A 22,332-nucleotide genomic window follows, 5' to 3' on the forward strand; every position below is an offset into this window, starting at 1 on the left:
GGCCACATCTGAGCAACAAAAGAGGTTCTCTGGGGGTGTCTCTTAGGCCTAATATTAAGTAGGCTTAGCCTATCCTTTGCGGGGATAAGTCTCATATGAACAAACACCAAGACCGAGGGCTCGGCCTATTGATTTGGTTGTCCTGACTGCTTGTGAGAATATCAGGAATTCTCCAGATGGGGAAGTTGAATTTTCCCCCTTTCTCATCATTATCCCAAGGGGACATTGCAAATACTTCTTTATTTACTGTTCCAATCACTCTGGGATTTATCAGGGCATCACACTGGCCAAACCTACAAAATCTCATGCCCTATTCAAGTTTCCATATCCTTATGGTGTTCAGTTAAACTGTCCATATAAGTTATATTAGGAAATGCACTGGTTGAAATATAAATTCTGCACCAAATAAACATTTTTTGCTTTAGTCTCATACAGAAGTGGAAGTTTTAAAATATGAATAACCATCTATTTTCAACACCCTGCAATATTGATATTCCTTTGTTCTTCCTCATGCAAAAACATTTTTAATTTGTACATTTAGTCACTATCATTTTACAATCTAGGTATTCCCAGATTATATCATCTCAATTTTTATCATCTATCTTTCCTTCTGGTTTCATATGTGCCCCCAGCCCTCCTCCCTCTATCCTTCTCACATTCAGCTTCATTCAGTGTACTTACATTACTGTGCTACAATCAGGTGATATTGTGCTAAAAATTTCTGAATTTTTACAACCAGTCCTGTTGCACAATCTGTATCCTTTCAGCTCCAATTACCCAGTATCTACTCTATTTCTATCTCCTGATGACCTCTCTTCTTAACTGAAATTCTCCAAGTTCATTCATTAATGTTAGTTCATATCAGTGGGACTATACAGTACTTGAACTTTTGTTTCTGGCTACTCAGCACAATATCCTCAAGGTTCATCCATGTTGTTATATGCTTCATGACTTTATTCTGTCTTACAGCTGTGTAATATTCCAACATATGTAAATATCACAGCTTGTTTAGCCACTCATTTATTGATGGACATTTGGGCTGTTTCTACCTTTTGGCAACTGTAAATAATGCTGCTATAAACATTGGTGTGCAAATGTCCATTTGTGTTCCTTCGCTCAAGTCATCTGAGTAGATACCTAGCAAATGTATTGCTGGGTCATATGGCAATTCTATACTTAGCCTCCTGAGGAACTGCCAAACTGCCTTCCACAGCAGCTGTACTATTTTACATTCCCACCAATAGTGGATAAGTGTGCCTCTTTCTCCACATCCTCTCTAGCACTTGTTGTTTTCTGCTTTATTGATAATGGTTATTCTGGTGGGTGTGAGATGATATCTCATTATGGTTTTGATTTGCATTGCCCTAATAGCCAGGGAAGTTGAGCATCTTTTCATGTGCCTTTTGGCCATTTGTATTTCCTATTCTGAGAAGTATCTGTTTCATGTCTTTTGCCCATTTTGTAATTGGGTTGTTTGTCTTTTTGTTGCTGAGTTGAACAATGTCTTTATATATTCTGGATACTTGACCTTTATCTGATATGTCATTTCCAAATATTGTCTACCATTGTGTAGGCTGTGTTTTCACTTTCTTAACAAATTTATTTGATGCAAAAAAAAAAGTGTTTAATTTTGAGGAGCTCCCATTTATCTATTTCTTTTTTAAATGCTCATGCTTTGTGTGTAAGATCTAGGAAACCGCCTCCTATTACAAGTTTTATACAATATTTACCTACATTTTCTTCTAAAAATATTATGGTCCAAGATCTAATATTTAGGTCTTTGATCCATTTTGAGTTAATTTTTGTATAGGGTGTGGATCCTCTTTCATTCTTTTGCATGTGGATGTCCAGTTCTCCAAGCACCAATTATTGAAGAGACTGTTCTGTCCCAGGTGAGTTGACTTGACTGCCTTATCAAAGATCAATTGTCCATAGGTGAGAGGCTCTATATCTGAACACTCTATTCGATTCCATTGGTCAGTATATCTATCATTATGCCAGTACCATACTGTTTTGACCACTGTAGCTTTGTAATATGCCTTCAAGTCAGGTAGTGTGAAACCTCTGACTTCATTTTCCTTTCTCAGGATATTTTTAGCTATTCAGGCACCCTACCTTTCCAGATGAATTTGGCTATTGGGTTTTCTATTTCTGCAAAGTGAGTTTTTGGAATTTTAATTGGTGTTGCATAGAATCTATAAATCAATTTAGGTAGAACTGACATCTTAACTATATTCAGTCTTCCAATCCATGAACACAGTATACCCTTCCATTTATTTAGGTCTTCTGTGCTTTCTTTTAGCAATTTCTTGGAGTTTTCTTTGTCTAGGTCTTTTGTATCTTTAGTTGAATTCATTCCTAAATATTTTATCCTTTTGGTTGCAATTGTAAATGGAATTTTCTCTTGATCTCCCCCTCAGATTGTTCTTTACTAGTGTATAGAAACACTACAGATTTTTGAGTATTGATCTTGTACCCTGCCACTTTTCTAAGAAGTCCACACTCATTTATTAGCTCTAGCAATTTTGCTGTGTATTTTTCAGGGTTTTCAACATACAGTACATATCATCTGCAAATAGTGAGAGTTTTACTTCTTCCTTTCCAGTTTTGATGCCTTGTATTTCTTTTTCTTGCCTAATTGCTCTGGCTAGAACTTCCAACACAATATTAAATAACAGTGGTGACAGTGGACATCTTTGTCTTGTTCCTGATCTTAGGGGGAAAGCTTTCAGTTTTTCCCCATTGCGGATGATGTTAGCTGTGGGTCTTTCATATATTGCCTTTATCATGTTAATGAGGTTCCCCTCTTGGAATAGACATTTTCCTAAAAAGTACATACAAATGGCTAAAAAAGCACATGAAAAGTTGTTCAACATTACTATCTATTTGGGAAATGCAAATCAAAACCACAGTGAGATATTATTTCATACCCACTAGAATAGCCACTATTAAGGAAACAGAAAACTACAACTGTTGATGAGAATGTGGAGAAATAGGAATACTCATTCATTGCTGGTAGGAATGTAAAATGGTACAGCCACTGTGGAAGACAGTTTGGTAGTTCCTCAGGGAGCTAAGTATAGAATTACCATATGACCTGGCAATCTTGCTACTAGGCATATATCCAGAAGAACTGAAAGCAAGGACTTGAACAAATATTTGCACACTGATATTCATAGCAGCGTTACTCACAATTGCCAAAAGATGGAAGCAACCCAAGTGTCCATCAAGTGATTAATGGATAAACAAAATGTGGTATATTCGTACAATGGATTATTATTCAACTGTAAAAGGAAATGAAATCTCAGTGCATGTGACAACATGGATGAGCCTTGAGGACATTATGTTGAGTTAAATAAGTGAGGCACAAAAGGACAAATCTTGAATGACCTTACCGTTATGAACTAATTGTAATAAACAAACTCAAAGAGTCAGAATCTAGAATATGGTTCCCAGGAGATAAATTGGGGTTAGGGAATGGTGAGTTGATGCCTAACTTGTATTGCATTTCTATATAGGTTGATGGTTAACGTGTGGAAATGGATGATCATGATGGTAGCATACTATTGTGAGTGAATTATAGAGATGAAGGTGGTTAAAAGGGTAAACTTTAGGATTTATTCATTACTATAATAAAAAGTAAAAGATAAAACATAGGAGTGCACAACACAGTGAACCCTATCGCAGACGATGGCCTATAGTTAGTGAATATAAGAATATTGTTTCATGAATTATAACAAATGTACAATACTAATATAAAGCATTAATGGTGTACTATACAGAAAAATACACAAAATATAAATTATGGGTCATCGATAATAGAACAATTTTACCAATTATAACAAATGTAGCTATTGTTAAAAAACAGTACAAATATTATAAAAATGCTATCATAAATTGTAAGAAATATTCCACATGAATGCAAGGGGTTGGGAATGGACTGGTGTATGGGAAGCCTGGATTTCCCAAGATTTATAATTGCTTATAAACCCAAAAATTCTCGAATTTTCTATATAGAAAATTTCTATATAGAAATGCAATACAAGTTAGGCATCAACTCACCATTCCCTAACCCCCCCAAAAAAGATTAGGTTTAAGCTTCATTTAGGGTTAGTGTTAGGGATATTCTTAAGATTAATTAATAAATGTTTTTAGGTTTAGATTAGGGTTAAGTTTTTGTTTGGCTTTTAAAAAGGTAAATTTAATAAGTTGCAAGAAACATGGAGTTTCTTTCCTGATAGTTTTCTCTCCTCATTTCAGAAGGCTTCCCTGAGGACATTTTCTCTCTGCTCCAAAAGTCTCTGGCTGTGTGAGCTCTGTTAGTTCTGGTGCTCCTAAAGCTTTTTCCAAATGGCTCCCTCTTAAAGGACTCCACCTTGAATGGGTGGAGACACATCTCCATGGAAACTATCTAATCAAAAGTTACCACCCACAATTGGGTGGGTCACATCTCCATGGACACAATCAGAAAGATCCCACTTAGCAATATTGAATGAGAATTAAAAGATATGGCTTTTCTCGGGTACATAATAGCTTCAAACCGGCACATCAACCTATACCAAAAACATTAGTGATTCCTTGTAATGTCATCAGCCTTTTTTATGAGTAAAAAGCATTAGGGTTAAGTTTTGAAGTTGGTGTTGGAATAGGATTGGGGTGAGGTTTAGGCTTATTTTTATCATTAAGATGAGGGATAGTGTTAGGTTTTGGTTAGGGTTGGTAGAATAAGGAAGGGTTAGCATTTGTGCTGGTTTGAAACTGTTGTGTACCCTAGAAAAGCCAAGCTATGTTCTTTAACCCTCATTCAATATTGCTATGTTATCTTTATTGTTTCCATGAAGATATGACCCACCCAAGTGTGGGTGGTACCTTTTGATTAAGTGATTTCCATGGTGTGTCTCCACCCATTCAAGGTGGGGTTGTGTAATAGAGTTCTTTACAATGGGACCAATTTGGAAAAAGCTTCAGAGCCCACACAGCCAGAGACATTTGGAGATGCAGAAGGAAAACACCCCCAGAGAATCCTTATGAAATGAAAAGCCAGAAGACAAAGTTAGCAGATGTCACCACGTGCCTTTTCAGCTGACAGAGGTGTTTCAGATGCATTAACCTTTCTTAAGTGAAGGTAACTTCTTGTTGGTGTCTGAATTTTTAAATTTTCATGGCCTTAGAAATGTAAACTTGCAATTTAATAAATTCCCTTTTAAAAAGCCGTTCTGTTTCTAGTATATTGCATTTTGGCAGCCTCAACAAACTAAAACAGCATTAAAGCTAGGTTTATGTATCAGGTTTGTTAAACATCACTATAGTACTAGGATTAAGATTAGGGTTAAGGTTACATTTGGGTTATGTCTAGAAATAGGTTTATAGACATAGGTTTATAATGACTAGGTTTATAGCTATATTAGGGTTAATTTTTGGACTAAAGTGATAGGGTTAGGGTTAAGATTAAGTTTGGGGTAGTGTTATGGTTAGGATTGGTTTATTGTTCAAGTTAGGGATAGGTTCAGGGGCCAAGTTTAGGTATAAAGTTAGATTTAAGGTTATGGTTAGGGTTGATTTAAAGTTAGTTTAAGGGATTGACTTAAGGGTACATGTAGGGAGAAAGTTTAGGTAAATTTTAAATTTAGGGTTTCCATTTTGGGTTAGGTTTACACTTGAATTAGGTCTTGAGGTTCAGGTTGTGCTAGGATTTAGTTTTGGGTTTAGGTTTAGTGTTGAAATTAGTTTGAGAGTTAGAATTAGAATCGGATTGGGGTTGGTTAGTTTAACTTGTGTTTAGCCTTTGGATTATGATTATGTATTATTTTAAGATTAAAGGTAGTTGTAGAATTAGGATTAAGAATAAGGCTAGAGTTAGTGTCATGGCCACAGTTAGGCTTAGATTTAGGTTTAGTTTTTTTTTTTAATTCATGTGTATACACATAAAAAATACATACAGACATACATGCGTACATTAAAAATTCTCAAACCCATCATCTCAGTAATTGTATTTCTAGGACATATCTAAGAAAATAAAGAATTATGTACAAAATTCATATGTAAGAATGCTCATCACAGTATTAACACTAATTAGGCAAAATTTGAAAACCTAATACGTCCATTGATATGGAATCAATTATTTAAATAAATCATGAAACAACTCTACTATGGGATGGTGCAATGGCTAAGTTCACAAGTCTATTTGGCAAGTCCTTCTGCTGGTTGTTTGGTCTGGTAAGCACTGGCCTACTTGTTACTGTGATGATATTTCATGGATTTAAATCATCAATAAATTGATTGCATCAATGGCTAAGTACAACTACAATCAACTGAGGAAATCGCCTTTGACCCTGAGAGAAGTCTTATCTAAACAGTTGAAGGTCTTAAAAGGAGAAGTGATGATCTCAGCAGTCAGAAGGGAAATTTTCCATCTCTGTTTCAGCCAGCCAGCTTCTCTTGGGGAATTCATCAAAAAATTTCACTGGAGTTCCCAACTTGTGGCCCACTCAACAGAATTTAGACTTGCCCAACTGCACAGTCACGTGAGCCAATTCCTCCTTAAAAATTTCATTTTGTATATATATACACACACACATATATATCATATTATATATATATCACATTACATATATCTCCTGTCAGTTCTGTTTCCCTAGAGAATCCTGACTAATAGAGATACCATGCAGCTGTTACAAATAATAATGCAGATCTCCAAACACTGGCCTAAAAAGATGGTAATAGTTGCTAAGTAATAAAAAAAAAGATTGAAATTATTAGAATATAATCCCAATTTTATAAGATATTATCCATCTATATCAGGGTTTCTCAGTCTCAACACTATTGATATTTGGGGGCAAATAATTCTTTGCTGTGCTGAACATTGTAGGACGTTTAGCAGCATCCCTAGTTTCTATTCACCAGCATCCACCCCATCAGGACAACCGAAAATGCCGCCAGGTATTGCTAAATGACCCCTGGGCAGCGAAATTGCCTGGATTGAGGCCACTAATCTAGATGGTTATGTTTGTTCAGAAAAAAAATCGCTGACTTAGATAACTCTCTAAGCAATTTCTCAGATTCCAGACTCAAGGTTTTTTCAATTCAACCTCCAATTTGGTTCCAGAACATTTTAATTAAATACAAATCTCATCATGACTCTCACATTTAAATAAACCAATGAATCTTTCTCTCCTACAGGCCAAAAAAAAAAAAAAAAGTAAAACCACTTAGAGGCCTCGGCGCTCGTATTGGCTCCCTCGGCTGCGAGCCGGCTCCGCGACGCGCTCTCCGCGGAGCTGCTCACTGCAAGGTAGAGCCTGGTGCCCCCGCCGCCGCCGGCTCTACCGCCGCCCCCTGTCCTGCAGCCGCGGCCGCCGCCGCCGCAGCCTGTTTCGCCGCTGCCTCGGGACCGGCTGTATGATTAGGCCACGCTCTTCGATGAGCAAACATATTCCTTTCTGTGGTGTTCTTGGTCACACATTTATGGAGCTGCTGACGGGCAGTGGAGATTACTGCCAGGCACAGCACGACCTCTGTGCTGACAATTGAACTGTAGAAACTCATTACTACTCCACCAAGAAACCTCCCTAAGAGTGGTTAGTTAACCTGGACACAGAAGTGTTGAATTGAAATCTGCAGAGCATTTTACAAGAGTTCTGATCTGGATGGGGTTAACCTCAGTGCACTACTTTATATTGTCTCAGTATTACTGGATTGAAGAATCGCTGCTTCTTGTTAGCAGGTCCATTTCATTTCCCATTACTCGCAACTGCAGACTCAAAGCACTGAGAATTTCAAGTGGAGTGTATTGAAGTAGACTTCCGTTTCTTTACATCATTTCTGTATTCAATTTTTAAAATTCTTTCATAGCCCTATTGAGTGTTTTTAACTAAATTAGCATGGCTTGAATGAATCACCCAGCTCCTGTGGAAGTCACATACAAGAACATGAGATCTCTTGTTACACACAGTCCGGTCAATGCAACCTTAAGCAAATTTGTAGAGGAACTTCGAAGTATGGCATTAGCACAACAGTGAGAGTATGTGAAGCAACTTATGACACTGCTCTTGTGGAGAAAGAGGGCATCCATGTTCTTTTCTTTGTTGTTGACTTGGGCAGGCACCGGGAATCGAACACGGGTCCTCAGGCATGGCGCAAGCATTCTTGCCTGCTGAGCCACCGTGGCCTGCCCTGCACCCATCTTCTTCATTGGCCTTTTGATGATAATGGTGCATCATTGTTGATGATTGGTTAAGTCTTGCAAAAATTAAGCTTTGTGAAGAACCTGGTGGCTGCATTGCTGTTCATTGTGTTGCAGGTCTTGGGAGAGCTCCAGTGCTTGTTGCCCTAGCATTGATTGAAGGTGGAATGATATACGAAGATGCAGTACAATTCATAAGACAAAAGTGGCATGGAGCCTTTAACAGCAAGCAACTTCTGTGTTTGGAGAAGTATCCTCCTAAAATGTGGCTGCTCTTCAAAGACTCCAATAGTCACAGAAACAACTGTTACATTCAATAAAACTGGGGTGCCTGATGCCATTGCCTTGGAAGTGGAACTTGAGAGTAGAAGGACCTAATTTGTCATACGTATTAGCCAACATGTTGGTGAATAAGTCCAGTGAAGCTTCCATAGGAGTATTGAAAAGCAGTTTTACCATGCTACAAGTTTGACAGAATTGTCAAACCTAGCCTCTGTGTTTAAGTTACAATCAGCTTGTTTGGACACCTAGCAAAAGATTTCTTGCTGGTCAGCATTTAAAATGGGCTTATCATTTGTAACAGTTGACCTTTCCTGAAATCATGCAGTATTGAGTTATAAATCCTCTTTAAAATCTTATCAATATATAAGAAATTTAGAGAGATTAGGTGCCAAAATATGCAGCACAATACTTGTATATTTTCAGTATCATTCAGAATTAAAAATCCCAGGAACCACGAACTCTCTAGACCTTATCTGGTTTATTCCTTCAGTCATTCAAACATTGAAAGTAGGTCTGTTTGGTTATCTGCCTGGTCACTTTATGTTTATATCTTCCACATTCATACCAGCATACATCAGGTTTGCACAGCTGTTGAATTTTGTTAGATTTTTACCAAGTCTCACGGTGATTATTTAATGTTTATAACTCATTTTGTGGTGTTAGGGAAAACCTCCATTTTGAAAATCGACATTGTACAGAAGCACAGGTCTTTAATGTCTCCAGACAAAAAAGCCTTACAGTTAATTTAATGTTTGCACTTTAGGGTTCAATTTAACCAGGAGGGCCTGACAAATAAATGGGAGGGGGCTATTAAATATTTTTAGTAAAGTGTTGCTTTTGTCTTGGGCAGAACATGTAGAACATGTTCTTTAATCTAGTAAATATTTTTTTAAAGGTAGAGATGCTTTGTGAGGGTAGCTACATTAATTCTTAATCATAATTTCTGAAATTCTTGTAATTTTTTCCTGTAACTATTGAAAGTTTTTTACCAACTATTTTTGTTTGAAGTGTGATTTTTTTTCTTTTTTCCCCAACCTCTCTTGCAAAACAAAAAGTAGGTTTCTGCTGATTCAGCAGACATCTAATATTTTATATGCCTTTTGAGATGTGTAACTTAATATTTGGATACTTGATAATTTGTTTTATTATGTAACTGATAAATGGTGATGTGTATTAATGTTAGCTCAACCATATATTAATATTGTCTGGGAATGTGTGGCTATAGTTCTGTGGGAGAAATAATTTGTCAGTGTTGTAAAAACTTAGTGCAAAAGCTTAAACATCTGAATAAATAATGAAATGCAAAAGAAAAAAAACCACTTAGAATTGCATAAATACCCATTAAGATCAAGACATCACCCACTCTGTTTTATCTTCCTATCTTTTTTTTTAATCGCCATCCATGTTATAAGCTATTATTGATTATGTCTCTCTTCCATTTTTTGTTTCCTTATCTCTTGACTCAGCCTTTCATTGCTCCCCTCTCTCTTAAATCTTTCCATTGTGTCTTTTGGGAGCCTTAGTTTTGTGGGTCATAACTAAGGGAGGACTCAACAATGTAACTTTTGTGGGCCAATGATCAACCATCAAAATCAGAATAAGGTTGTCTCAGAAGATTTCAACATGGATAGATGATTTGAAGTCCCCCCTTCCCTGATTTCCTAACACTAAATAAACCCCCACCCCCAATAGATGCAAAAAAAAGAAGAGGATGATGAAATTGACTGAACAATAAGTTAATACTTGAATATAGGGTTTATTAGGAAACTTAGCTGAGTTTTATTTCTTGTCCACTTGATTTTGCGGTCTAAGATTCGTTGCCTATTACATGTTCCAAACTAAACTCATGATTTCCAACTTCTACCTAATTTGCTTCTCTACTTTGGTTTCCTAACTCAAGGAATATTACCAGCACACACCCAAATGCCCAAATTAGAAATCAGGGTGCTTTATTTTTTCCTCTCTACTTTAAATTTTTATTTAATCATAGCATTCTCTGGATTCTACATCCTTCCCTTAAATCTGTTCATATCGCCCCATCCCTCCCTACATATTCCTTTATTCATCCATTCAATTCCTCATGATGCCTACAGTCCAATGGATGAGGCTGATACCAAAAAAATAACCATATTAATAATTGTTTAAGTTATAATTATGGTCAGTGCTTTAAAGCAGAGTCCAAGAGGACCTAGGAAGTCAGGAAAGGCTGCATAAGAAAGCACATTTAGTCTGAGATTTGAAAGCTGTAAGAGTTGGAGCAGAAAGTGAGAGAAACATCTTGTTTGATGTCCCTTCATCTGGGAGAATTGTGGTATGTAAGAGAAACTGAAAGGTGGTCTCTGATGCCATAATCTTTCATCGGGTTTCTGCAACAGCCTCTTAGCTTCTTTCTCTTCCTGGAGTCTCATTTTCCTAATCTCTTCTCCAGAGAGTCACCAGAAGTCTCTTTCTAAAGCATGAAAACAATCATATCTCTCTTCTTCTTAAAATAAGACTCTCAAAAGACTTCAGTGTAGAAATCCAATCTTCCAAGCACTGTGTTGAGGCCCTGGTAATGTGACCTCTGCGTTGCTCTTCAGCCCTCTCATGGTTTCCAACAGCCTAGGTGGTGGCAATCGCTTCTCTTTGCATATTTGGAAATGCCTTCTGCTGGCTTATTTTCATCTGTACACCTCTGGTTGTGCAACAGCTTCTTACTGGAAGCTGAAGGCCCTGCCCCTCTTTTCCGTCTGGAATCCTGTTCAACTTGTTGGACTCAGCTCTTAAGCCTTCTTAGAAAGTGATCTCATTGCACTCTGTGCATACGTCTAATGTAGTACTTGGCCCAAAGTCTTGAAATTCATTCACTCAGCATATACTTTTTGAGTGGCTACTATTTGCTAGGCACTGGAGGATGCAACAGTGAACAAAACAGTCATTACATCAGTCTTATTCCTCAAGATATAAAAATCTAGAGGACTGAAATATATCTTAATCATTTCTGTGTCCTCAACAAATAGCACTGCTCCCAATATAAAATAAATCTGATTTGAACTGAGCTAGGACAAGCTCAGGTCTGTCTAACTCCAAATCCCATGCTTTTCTCAATACTATGTGGAATCCAGGTTTATCCGAATCTATTAAAATAAAAATAGTAAGACTGTTACAGAAAATGGCAGCCTGGGACATTATCTAGTTAGGACCTGGTTCATAGTAGGTATTCAATAATCAACAATTTTGCAAGTTTCTTCTGTTAAACTACCGTCCCTGACTCAGTGATGCACCCACTGGTATATTACCATAATTTTTCCACTTCTTCCTCTCCTTTTCCACACATACATTGCATAAATTTAGAAATATATATTACCACCTTGTTTATAAAAGGAAAGATTAGATACAATCTAATGGTCATTCATAAGGCTCTGGTTAAATGAGATAAGGTAAATCCTTAAAGGACTATTACATAATTCTTAAAAAGAATGTTAGTGCTGAATTTACTGATATAGAAAGATCCACGTTATATTGCTAAATTGAAAAGCAAATAGCAGAATGTTACGTATAGGGTCATCTGATTTTGTTAAAAATATATGTGTGTGTGAGTGTTACATGTGTGCATGGAAAAAATCTAGAAGAATCACAACATAATTTAACTCTGGAGGTATCAGACTTTACTTCTAATTTATGCACCTCTCTGTATTGTTTGAATTTTTATAACAAGCTTATATTACTTTCATAATTAAAAGGAAGATAGAAGTGAAAATATAATAAAAATGCTCTCATAACCTAAACTGTTCTCATATTAATTCCTATGACTCTTAACAGAGGCCAGTTAGTGTGTGTGCACAGCTCCTACTCTCAGTAAAGTGGAAGTGATCATTCTAACTATGTAATTTAAAACATCAATATTTGGTACTACAAGGAGATATCTTAAGTTTTACTTTGGTGGCTGATTTCCTTTGACTGGCCTCTGATCACGCTATTGCCATTTAGCGTCTGTCTGTATTCTTTTACGTTCGTTAAACAATTGGATTCAATGTTATGAAAAGTATTAATTCATTCAGGTAGTTTGGCTGGGAGAGTTGCACTGAGATGCTACTGATTTAACAAAATTCCTAAAGTACATGATGGTTTCCTTTCCTAAAATAGGTAGCAGAGTCAAAAATAGAGGCCATTACCCAAAAATGAACTTGAAAACCTAAGAGAATAATTAGTAGGACAATTTTATCAGGTGGCTTTGACCTTCCTCTTTCCACGACAAATGCAGCACTCCTGGAGATCCCGGCATTTCCATGGACATGAGTTTTTCCTCCAGTTTTTAAGCTCCCATCAATAAATTCAATAGTCGGGGCGGGGGCAGGGGGGGGAGTATTATATTTGCGACTGGATAATCTGCAGTCTCCAAGACTAAATATCTAAACAATTGCTGAAAGTTTGGTTTAATAAAGTTTGCTTCACTATTTTGTCTTATGCATATTTTATGGGTTATTCCATGTTTCTGTAGTATAGATGGTCCAGAAAAGTTGGTTAATAAAGTTTCTTGGTCAACTTAACCTAAAGTTCATACCTTGCTTTCCATAGCAGAAGAATATGGACCTGAAGACAATCAGGGTAAAATTTCCTCGGCATCTCCGCGCTGTGGGAGCGTGGGGAACTCCAGCTTCACCCCTCCATGGTTCTGGCCCGCTGGCGGGTGGGTGGGTTGGAAGAGTGAGTTACCCCACCAGCCGACCCCCGAGAACCGGTGGCCCGGAATGCTGGTGGGCTTACAACTAACATACGCAATTTAAAGGACCTCGGTGGCCGCGGCAGCGAGAGACAGGAGGATTGGACTGCTCGGATTTGGCCGCCGTGCAGCCGCCACCTCCCACCCCCGGTACTCCGCACCCTCCCGGACACAACTATTTACGCACTCACAGTATTTCTAAGCAGTATCCGACCTGCTTATTGTACATAGTCTGGGGGTAGAAAAGTGACTCAGCTCTGGACTTAATTTCTCCTGGTGTCACCCAGTCTTTAGCAGGGTGGGGGTGGGCAATTACACCTCCGAAGCTGCTTTCCATTTCCAGAAATAAGATACAACACATGGAAATACCCTACAAATAATTTAAAATGCAACGAAATAATATACCCTTATCTACAACAATTGAGATGTTTACACACTTTCTGTAGTTTTTACATCATAAATACCAAGCTGAAAGAGAATGTGTTGGGGAGTCACATGCTCGTGGAAACAATAAAAAATTGTAGCTGATAATTTCGATCCTGCTAATGGTGTTCACCCATACTTGCTAGTGAAGATGAAGGAACAAGAGGTGGAAGTGCCAATTAGGGAAACTGAGCCACCCATAATGGAGCGTGGAGAAATATCTGCCAGCCCACATATTTATTAAATTTAAGAAACAAAATTCTCCAGCAGTTTCTTTTATGCACAGTTTGAAACTCATCAAAAGGGAGAAATGCTTGGTAAATTTAAATTCATAATCAAGGATTAAATTGAGCAAACTTTAAGGGGATTAGGAACCTTTCTACTTTGAAGACAGGAAAAGAGTTAAAAAATGGTATCCATCTTTATCATGTTAAAAAAAACTAATATAAAATGTTTTAAATTAAGAAATTAAAAGTATTAATCTTCAGAATGGAATATGCACAAGAAATTATGTTTATAATAATTTATAATAAACTTTTAAATTTGGAGAATTTTATAATACATAAAGTAAAAATGGATGTAAAGCCATATATAATACACAACATAATATTTATACATTGTGTATCCTGGCTACTAGACCTTTATCTGATATATCACTACCAAATATTGTCTCCCATTGTGTGGGGTGTCTTTTTACTCTCTCTCTTTTTTTTTTTTTATGTAATGTTTATTCATAAAATAGTCTACCTTTTAAGTTGGTAGTTTTAACCATACCAAATATTACTATCAAAGAAAGCAAAAAATCAGCATTTTTACTGCTGGAGCTTTCTTTTTCATTCAGAGTTGTTTTGTATTTTATCTTTGTTAGAGTGGTAATCGCCACAGCAAACTCGTACTATTCCTCTCACCAGATAAGTAATAGTCAAATGCTTGGCCATAATTTTCTTCCCTGTAGATTGGCAGGAATATTATGTCTAGCTCTTGCATTTTACTATAGCTCTCCAGAATGAATTTTTGAGAAAAACAAAACCTAATATATACCAAAGCAATGTGGTTTTTTTTATTAATTAAAAAAAAGAAAAGAAATTAACACAACATTTAGAAATCATTCCATTCTACATATGCACTCAGTAATTCTTAGTATCATCACATAGGTGTATGATCATCATTTCTTAGTACATTTGCATCGATTTAGGAAAAGAACTAGCTAAACAGCAGAAAAAGATATAGAATGTTAATATAGAGAAGAAAATTAAAATAATAATAATAATAAAATATATATATATATAAAGGAAAAAGAAAAAAACAAAAACAAAAGATACAAACAAACAAACAAAAAATTATAGTTCAGGTGCAGCTTCATTCAGTGTTTTAACATAGTTACATTACAATTAGGTATTATTGTGCTGTCCATTTTTGAGTTTTTGTATCTAGTCCTGTTGCACAATCTGTATCCCTTCAGCTCCAATTACCCATTATCTTACCCTGTTTCTAACTCCTGCTGGTCTCTGTTACCAATGATATATTCCAAGCTGATTCTCGAATGTCGGTTCACATCAGTGGGACCATACAGTATTTGTCCTTTAGTTTTTGGCTAGACTCACTCAACATAATGTTCTCTAGGTCCATCCATGTTATTACATGCTTTATAAGTTTAGTCTGTCTTAAAGCTGCATAATATTCCACCGTAGGTATATGCCACAGTTTGTTTAGCCACTCGTCTGTTGATGGACATTTTGGCTGTTTCCATCTCTTTGCAATTGTAGATAATGCTGCTATAAACACTGGTGTGCAGATGTCCATCTGTGTCTTTGCCCTTAAGTCCTTTGAGTAGATACCTAGCAGTGGTATTGCTGGGTCGTAATCCATTCTGCCAGTCTATGTCTTTTGATTGGGGAATTCAGTCCATTACCTTTTAGTGTTATTACTGTTTGGATAATATTTTCCTCTACAATGTTGGCTTTTGTATTATATATATCATATCTGATTTTCCTTCTTTCTACACTTTACTCCATACCTCTCTCTTTTGTCTTTTCATATCTGACTCTAGTGCTCCCTTTAGTATTTCTTGCAGAGCTGGTCTCTTGGTCACAAATTCTCTCAGTGACTTTTTGTCTATAAATGTTTTAATTTCTCCTTCATTTTTGAAGGACAATTTTGCTGGATATAGAAGTCTTGGTTGGCAGTTTTTCTCTTTTAGTAATTTAAATATATCATCCCACTGTCTTCTAGCTTCCATGGTTTCTGCTGAGAAATCTACACATAGTCTTATTGGGTTTCCCTTGTATGTGACAGATTGCTTTTCTCTTGCTGCTTTCAAGATCCTCTCTTTCTCTTTGACCTCTGACATTCTAACTAGTAAGTGTCTTGGAGAACGCCTATTTGGGTCTATTCTCTTTGGGGTGCGCTGCACTTCTTGGATCTGCAAATTTAGGTCTTTCATAAGAGTTGGGAAATTTTCAGTGATAATTTCTTCCATTAGTTTTTCTCCTCCTTTTCCCTTCTCTTCTCCTTCTGGGACACCCACAACACGTATATTTGGGCGCTTCATATTGTCATTCAGTTCCCTGATCCCCTGCTCAAGTTTTTCCATTCTTTTCCCTATAGTTTCTGTTTCTTTTTGGAATTCAGATGTTCCATCCTCCAGTTCACTAATTGTAGCTTCTGTCTCTTTAGATCTACCATTGTAGGTATCCATTGTTTTTTCCATCTTTTCTACTTTGTCCTTCACTCCCACAAGTTCTGTGATTTGTTTTTTCAGATTTTCTATTTCTTCTTTTTGTTCTGCCCATGTCTTCTTCATGTCCTCCCTCAATTTATTGATTTGGTTTTTGAAGAGTTTTTCCATTTCTGTTCGTATATTCAGCATTAGTTGTCTCAGCTCCTGTATCTCATTTGAACTATTGGTTTGTTTCTTTGACTGGGCCATATCTTCAATTTTACGAGCGTGATCCGTTATTTTCTGCTGGTGTCTGGGCATTTGATCAGATTTCCCTGGGTGTGGGACCCAACTGGTTGAAAGGTTTTTCTGTGTAATCTCTGGGCTCTGTTTTTCTTTTCCTGCCCAGTAGGTGGCGCTCGTGGCGCTTGTCTGTCTGCAGGTCCCACCAGTAAAATATGCTGTGGCTCCTTTAACTTGCCAATCCGAATCTCGCAGTCGTCCTGGGAAACCGCACGTGGAGGGGGGGTCACCGGCCACCGCGGCTTGGGGGAGTGCCGGTCCAAATTGCCCAGCTGGCCCGAGACACCAAGCATGGTGGGAGGGCCCCGCTATCCAACGTTCCCAGTCGGACCGGGAAGCCACGTGTGTGGAAGGGACCCCAGTCGCCAGCCGCCCCGGCCGGGAAAACACGCGCCCCTCGGGTATCTCACCGCAGCAGATTCTCCCTGCCCATTCAGCCGTCCAGAATGGGGTATGCTGTCTTTTTGGTCTCTGTCGTGGCTCCGGGAGCTGTTTCGTATTGTTTCTGTTTCTTTAGTTGCTGTTCTGGAGGAGGAACTAAGACCCGCGCGTCTTACTAAGCCGCCATCTTCTCCGGAAGTCCTCTTTTTACTCTCTTGATGAAGTTCTTTGATTCACAAAAGTGTTTAATTTTGAGGAGTTCCCATTTATCTATTTCTTTCTTCAATGTTCATGCTTTGGGTGTAAGGTCTAGGAAACTACCTCCTATTATAAGATTTATAAGATATTTCCCTACATTTTCTTCTAAAAATTTGTCATCATAGATCTAATGTTTAGGTCTTTGATCCATGTTGAGCTAATTTTTGTATAGGCTGTGAGATATGGATCCTCTTTCATTCTTTTGCATGTGGATATCCAGTTCTCTAGGCACCATTTATTGAAGAGACTGTTCTGTCCCAGGTGAGTTGGCTTGACTGCCTTATCAAAGATCAATTGTCCATAGATGAGAGGGCCTATATCTGAATACTCTATTTGATTCCATTGATCAGTATATCTACGTGATAGCTTTTTTTATGTGAAAATAACTTTCATTAAAAATATTTAACCAAAGCTATAGGCAGAGCCCCCAGTCTTGGGGTTTGTTCATATGAAACTTAACCCAGCAAAGGATAGGTCAGTCTACTTAAAATTTAGGCCTAAGAGTCACCCCCAAGAGAGCCTCTTTTGTTGCTCAGATGTGGCCCCTCTCTCCAGCCAACACAATGAGCAGTCTCACCACCCTACCCCTCTCTACATGGGACGTGACTCCCAGGGGTGTGGACCTTCCTGACGATGTGGGACAGAGATCTTGGAATGAACGGAGACTCAGCATCAAGGGATTGAGAAAAACCCTAGAATGAGCTGAGACTTAGCATCAAGGGATTGAGAAAACCTTCTCGACCAAAAGGGGGAAGAGGGAAATGAGACAAAGTGTCAATGGCTGAGAGATTCCAAACAGAATACAGAGGTTATCCTGGAGGTTATTCTTATGCATCAAGTAGATATCATCTTATTATTCAAGATGTAATGGAGAAGCTGGAGGGAACTGCATGAAAATGTAGAGCTGTGTTCCAGTAGCCATGTTTCTTGAGGATGATTGAATAATGATACAGCTGTCACAATGTGACTGTGTGATTGTGAAATAATAGGGGGAACAAATGCTAAAATAAATTTAGTTTAAGTGCTAGTGATCAATGAAAGCAAGGGGTAAGGGGTATGGTAGGTATAATCTTTTTTTTTTCTTTCCTGTGTTCGTTTTATTTCTTTTTCTATTGTCTTTTTATTTCTTTTTCTGAATTAATGCAAATGTTCTAAGAAATGATGAATATGCAACTAAGTGATGATATTGTGAATTACTGATTATGTATGTTGTTTTATTTTGTTGCTTTATTTTTTTAATTAATAAATAAATTAAAAAAAATATTTAGGGCAGTGCAATGGTGACTCAGTGGCAGAATTCTCCTCTGCTATGCTGGAGACCCAGGTTCGATTCCCAGTGCCTGCCCATGCAAAAATGTTTAAATTCCCTCAAAATCATTAATAAAATAACGTACAGTCCAAATTTTCAAATGGGCAATAGTCTTGAATAGATCCTATATAGAAGACACATGAATGAAAGGTGACCAATATCATTAGTCACATGGGAAATGTAAATTAAAATCCTTTGAGATATCCTTCCTATCTAACATAACGGCTTAAACTTAGAAAAATTGTCAACAACAAATGTTGGAAGAATATAGAACAATTGGAACTCTTATACACTGCTTATGAGAGTCTAAAGTGGCACAACTACTTTGAAAATCTGCCTAGCAATTTATCATAAAGTTAAACATAGCCCTGCCCTCTGATCCAGCAACCCTACTTCTGGTTATTTACCAAGATTACTGAAAACTTATGTCTGCAAAAAGACTTAGCAAGGATATTCACAAAAGACAAAAATTAGAAACAAACAAGTACCCATGAAGAAGTGGATGGATAAACAAATTGTAATATATTCATACAGAGGAATGCTAGGTTAGCATTAAAGAGGAATGAAGAGCTCATACAAGCAAAAGAAGAAAGACAGATGAGAGTAAATACCTCATGATTTCATTTACATGAAATTCTAGAACAGAGCAATCAATCTGTGATGATAGAAATCTTTTTTATTTAATTTTTTATTAATTAAAAAAATTACAAGAAAGAAACACAAATATTCTTAATATATGCTCATTCTGTTCTATGTATATAATCAGTAATTCACAATATCATCACATAGTTGCATATTCATCATCATAATCATTTCTTAGAACATTTGCATCAATTCAGAAAAAGAAATAAAAAGACAACAGAAAAATAAAATGAAAACAGAAAAAAAAATTATACATACCATACACCATACCCCTCCCTTTCATTGATCACTAGCATTTCAAACTAAATTTAACATTTGTTCCCCCTATTATTTATTTTTATTCCATACGTTCTACTCGTCTGTCGACAAGGTAGATAAAAGGAGCATCAGACGCAAGGTTTTCACAATCACACAGTCACATTGTGAAAGCTGTATCATTATACAATGTGATGATAGAAATCTTAACAGTAGTTGCCTTGTAGGGGAGGAGTGTTGAATGGGAAGTGGCACAAGAAATTTTCTGAGGTCCTGGAAATGTTCTCTATCTTGATTGCCATGGTGGATTCACTGGTGTATAAAATTATCAAAACTCTTTTAATTGTTCAAATAAAATTTCTGCATTTTATATGTTATTATACCTTTAATTAAAGAGTATTTTTAAAAAACTATCATTTCCTCACTGATTTGAGATGCTGCCTTCATCATATAGTACTTTTCCTGATATAGTACAGTCTATTTCTGGGTTTATTAAATTTTGTTCCATTAATCTTTCTGCTTACTAGTGACCAATAACCAAATGTTTTAATTATAAAAGCAGTATAATATATTCTAATAGCTTGTAAAAGTAAACCCTACCCCCACCATTGCTTTCCTTTTTTAAGGGTCTTTCTAAATATTTTTGCTACTCTGTTCTGCCAAATAAACTTTATTATCAATTATCTAGCTCCAGGGGGAAAAAGTAAATGGCATTTTTTTTACTGAAAATGCATTAAATTTATTAATTAATTTAGGAAGAACTGCCATCTTTATGAAGTTGAATTTTTCATCCAACAATTTGGTATGTCTTTCAAGTTTTTCAAACCCACTGTTTTGATTTCAGAATTATTTTGTAGTTTCCTCTTTGGACATCAGCTATTATTTTTATGCTTTGGTATCTGGGATATGTGCATGTGTGGGTGTGTTTATACTGTAATAAATGGGGTCTTCTTCTCTTCTTCTCCATCATATTTTTTTTGTTTTTGTTTTTGCTTTAAGGCCTTGTTTAAGATTTTTGCATTGCCATTTTTCTGTGAGAACGGTTTGATCTGTGCTTTCCTTTTTTTGATGTAGTCTTTGTTAGGGTGGGGGATTAAAAAATATTATATGTGCTTTCCAAAATGAAATGCTCTAAAATAGTTTAAATAACAATTGAATTATCTGATCCTTAAAGGTTATGCAGAATTCTTCAGTGAAACCATTTGGCTTTGTTTGCTTGTTTTTGTTGAACCCTTTAATCTTTTCTGTCTTCTACAGTAATAGGTTTGTTTAGACTAATTCATATGTTTTTTAACTTTTTTATTTTTATTGTGAAATATAACATATATACAAAATAAATTTCAAAGCACATCGCAACAAATAGTTATAGAACAGATTTAAGAGTTTGGTATGGGTTACAGATCTACAATTTCAAGTTTTTCCTTCTAGTTGCTCCAAGAAACTGGAGACTGAAAGGAAATATCAATAAAATGATTCAGCAGTCATACTCATTTGTTAAATCCTATCTTCTCTTTTATAATTCCTCCTTCTCCTTAGATCCTTCTCCCAGTCTTTCAGGATATTTGGGCTATGCCCATTAAAAGGGGTGTCAACAACAATAGGATAGGGGAATGAAACTAGTTGATGCTCTTGGAAAACCCAGCCCCTCTGTGTTTCAGGACTTATCTGGCCTAGGAACCCATCTGGAGGTTGTAGGTTTCTGGAAAGTAATCTCAGTGCATGAAACTTTTGTAGAATCTCAGATCCCTAGGTAGTCTTTAGGGTTCACAGGAGTGGTTTAGGTTGGGGTTGGCAAACCATGGTAAATAGCAATACCTAGCTGAAGCTTACATAAGAGTAACCTCCAGAATAGTTTCTTGACACTCTCAGCCACTGTTACCTTATCTTGTTACAATTCTTTCCCCCTTTTTGGTCAGGAAGGCATTGTTGATCCTATGGTGCCAAGATCAGGCTCATCCCTGGTAGTCTTATCTCATATTGCAAGAGTGACTTTCACCCCTGCATATTATGTTCCACGTACGGGAAGGGTGATGATTTTACTTGCAGAGGTCTTAGAGATAGACCACATCTAAGCAACAAAAGAAGTTTTCTGGAAGTAACTCTTAGGCATAACTATAGGTAGGTTTAGCTTCTCTGCTACAGAAATAAGTCTCACAAGAGCAAGTCTCAAGATCAAGGGCTGGCCTATTGACTTGGGAGTCCCTAGTGTTTGAGACAGTATCAGGAGATTTCCCAGTGGTAAAACTTGATAATTCCATATTTTTTCTCCTGTCACTCAGGGGACTTTGCCAATACTTTTTAATGATCTGCTCAACATAATCTAGGATGTATCCAGGTATTACATTAAGCTATACAGAATTACAAGCCCTCACCCCACTTCTGGGCTCCATGTGTTTAAGTTGTTTTAATGAGCTACCCAGACAAGTTGAGTTAGATTATGTGCTACAGAAAATTTAGGTTTTGGACAAAATAAACCTCTCTTTCTTTGGTTTCATATTGTAGGTGAAGCTCTAAAATAAAGAACATGTCATCCTTACCGTTGTATTCTAGTTTACCTTAATCCCAACCTGATCAGCTTCGTTCTTATCCCTAATTGAAGTCTGATATCTTTTTCAGTTTAACAGTTGTTGTATGTGTCAGTGCTGATTTTCAGAGCTGCAGAACTCCAATTTTGGGTCTTAGTTATCACGTAGGTACCTAAAGTTCCAGGGAAATACCAGGTTATACATATTTAGCACAGCATCTCAAAATCTAGAAATAACAATTACAGCTCCAGACTAAATATGACTGCTATAAGAGTTTATAATTTAGGTTCTAATTTTCTCATAAGTATTTTCTAAAGAAGATCATACAGTATTTGTTCTTTTGTTTCTGGCTTACTTTGTCTCATATAATGTCCTCCAGGTTCATTCACCTCGTTGCATACCTCACGACTT

The 22,332-nt window shown here is 36.9% G+C and overlaps 1 pseudogene; it reads left to right on the top strand.

The window, feature by feature from the left end:
- The first annotated feature begins 7,880 nt into the window (after positions 1-7,880).
- On the top strand, positions 7,881-8,502 carry LOC143646254 (protein tyrosine phosphatase type IVA 1-like; annotated as a pseudogene).
- The last annotated feature ends 13,830 nt before the right edge of the window (positions 8,503-22,332 follow it).

This window comes from Tamandua tetradactyla, chromosome 9 (assembly GCF_023851605.1).
Source record: "Tamandua tetradactyla isolate mTamTet1 chromosome 9, mTamTet1.pri, whole genome shotgun sequence".
NCBI classification, from domain to species: Eukaryota; Metazoa; Chordata; class Mammalia; order Pilosa; family Myrmecophagidae; genus Tamandua; species Tamandua tetradactyla.